Source organism: Etheostoma spectabile, chromosome 12 (assembly GCF_008692095.1).
Source record: "Etheostoma spectabile isolate EspeVRDwgs_2016 chromosome 12, UIUC_Espe_1.0, whole genome shotgun sequence".
In the NCBI taxonomy this organism is placed as follows: Eukaryota; Metazoa; Chordata; class Actinopteri; order Perciformes; family Percidae; genus Etheostoma; species Etheostoma spectabile.
Window position 1 is genome coordinate 5,569,255 of NC_045744.1, and position 3,181 is coordinate 5,572,435.

Consider the following 3,181-nt stretch of genomic DNA (forward strand, 5'->3'; position numbering starts at 1 on the left):
ACACACACACACACACACACACACACTCCCCAAAGCTCAGTTGGCAAAAAGACATGCACGGTTATCTGGATTATTTGTCCCATGTGTTTAAACCCACCACATAGAGACCACTCTGAGATTTGCATCTTCCTTTCAATGCAAAAAACTGCAGACATCTACAAGATTCATTTATTGATAAAAAACACCAATTTCTAAAGGAGAATTAGAAGCAAAATCCCATTGAATCAAAGCGCATTTCTGGATTTCTATGCAATGCTCACAAAGGCAACAGTGTTCCTCTTAGAAATGAATCTGACGAGATCTTTGATGTCGGGTCTGGGTTAAACCTTGCAAATGAATTCCTTTATTCAATAGCCCTGCGATATCATGGTGTAAGAAGGCGATTGCAATGCATTTGGCAGAAAAAGGTATTTTTTTATTCTGAGGTGGATTTATTTTCTATGTTGAAGAAACTGGCAACATTTGAAGTTTTCCTGCCTGCTGTTCTCTGGCCTTTGATATTGCATTTGATGGCTTCAGTGCATCAGATCCACAGAAAATATATCTGCTCTTATAGAAATCCACAAGGAAGTAATAGATATATATCCTGTGCAGCCTGCAAACACATTTCAGAGTTCTTTGTCCTCAAACAGGCTTTAAAATTCTAATTCTGGACATCTACACCCTGAAGAAGGCCACTTTGAGCCGATACACCTGGGTTGCTTCCCAGTGCTATTTTAAATGTAAGATTTCAACATGAAATAGCCATCTAAATAAAGACTTTTTAAATATTTCTGCAAGAAGAGGACCTTGGACCTTTTTCATTTGAGATTGAGGAATTAGTTTGAAAATTCTGATTAGTTTTAGAATGTACAAATCTCCAAAAGGTGATAGCTCTATGAGGAAGTTATCTGCTTAAATCCATAGCTAGAGACTTTCTCAACTGCATCACAGCCGCCAGGGAGGCACAGGTGTGAAATAACATGTCGAGATCAGACAGAGCCATGTAGACTCCAGCAAAACAAGCGACCTGCTGTGCAGCCTCTGGTTCAAAAGCTCCGATCCTTCTTCACATCAGGAACCGGGCTTCACACTGCAGATTAGCATCTGGTAAGACGTGTTGCACACAAACACCAGCTGAGAGGATTGATGTCATTCGATATGGGGTTGGATCTGAATCGTAATTGACTTCACCACAGGTGGAGAAGGGGGAGGTGTTCTCTCAGCATGCTATGTGGAGGGACAGAATACTGATATACAAACTGGGATTTTTCATTTTATCACAACATTTACAAACAATGTTCCCAGTTCTCAGGTTTTATAGGGACTATTTCTTTTGTGTTCATTCCAATGAAAACTACTACTACTACAACTACAGTTGTCAAAACATCTCCACATGATACTTTTACATTCATTTCAAGCATGTCGAGTTTGGGCCTGCTTCCAAGCCTCCGTTTTGGATCCAATGAGTAAAATTGTGAACCCTTAAAGACGTCTATTTATCAGCTGATGGGTGGTACCCATTTAGCATTTCTTTACCCAAACACTTCCTATTGGCTTGGATGATGATGATGATGATGATGATGTGTTTCCATCGGGAACCATTATCACAGAAAGTGATGCTTCCTGTATAAATCATGTCAATAATTTCAGTAGCTGTGGATGTCAGTAAGTAATCTTCAAGTCAAGGTGGATGGGTGGGTTATAAAACCCGGGGAAGTACGTAGTCGCCTCACGATGCACCTTTTCTTGGCTAAATTTAACTGTAGAGACAGTAAAGGTTGCCCCGTGAACGTCTGGAAGTTGCCTAATTTTTAATGAAATTACACGTTAACTGTTGCTGTCCTCCAGAGAGAGGCTGTGGTGGCAGCGCCTCAAGCCCATTGTCAGGCTATGCCAGTGGGGGACGACCATTAGCTGCCTCCCCCCTCTCGTCATCCGCCCAACTTCCCCCTCGGCCCTTTGTGGCTCCTGCTGATTTCTGCTCCGGCGTTGGCTGCATGGGAAATGATAAACAGGCTGAGCTGCTGTCCATTCCTTCAGGACAACAGGAACTGGACTCCAGCCCCAGGACTATTGTCATTCCACAATAGAGGATAGCGTGTGCACAGCCAAAACACTGGCCTGGTGCTATGAAACAGAACAGAAGCGTGTGAAAGGGGTGACAATGGCTGTGCCATTTGCTGAAATGTCAATCGGAAAGAAAATGGAACTGTTGTCCTCCGTTAGAGGTAAATAACAACATGAAAATCATATAGAACCAGAAATACCTATGATCTGTGTTTATTTAGCTTAATTATTGTGCTTTATACAATAATATATAAATATAAAAATGTTGTCCTCCTGTACATGGTTTCAACATCTCTGAAATTATATCATACCTTTAAATAATAACAATAATATTATTATGAACTATTATTATTATTTATAAGTGATGTAATGTATGTACTATGCTAAATGTATTCACATAGCACTTATTTATCTTTCAATATTTATTGACAAGACACCAGACCCAATATATAATGTATATTCCTGTAAATGTCATATAAGCAGACAGAATATGAATACCACACTGCCATATGCAGGGTTATTAATATTTAATTAAGGACCCATTGCCTTGGTCATCAGAGTTTTTCTTATACACTTCCACATTAATGTTCCGCTCAGAGAAAAACCAATCTGCCTTAGAAACAAGTTTAATTACCTCAGCAGTTGGTGTGTTACCAAACTAAAAAAAGACAGATAACATTTGAAAACTCTTTAAACACACTTGATTAGATTTTCAGTTTGGCGGGAAACGACGAGGCCCCTTTCTGGCAGATTTTTTGCAGATGATCTCCTCATGTCATTACTTCTCGTCCCTCCAACCATGAAGATGCGGGATCAAGCTCCACTGAGTCACTCAAAGTCATTAATGTCAATTCTTCATGAATACTAATCGTTTTCCCCCCCCAATGAAGTTAGACATTGTCTGTCCATCTGCTTCTCTGTAATGAAATATCAACACATTTCTTTAATTTTCATGAAGGAGCGGAGGGTAAAAAGTCTCCAGAAAGACGAGAACGACATATAACAACAGATGTGATCTTAATGGTGGACAGTTAGCACTAGGGGTGGGAGAAAAAAATCAAAAATCATATGTCTCGTTAATTTTTGTGACTATCTTTTAAATCAATTCTTTTAGCTGGAATTAATTGATTTT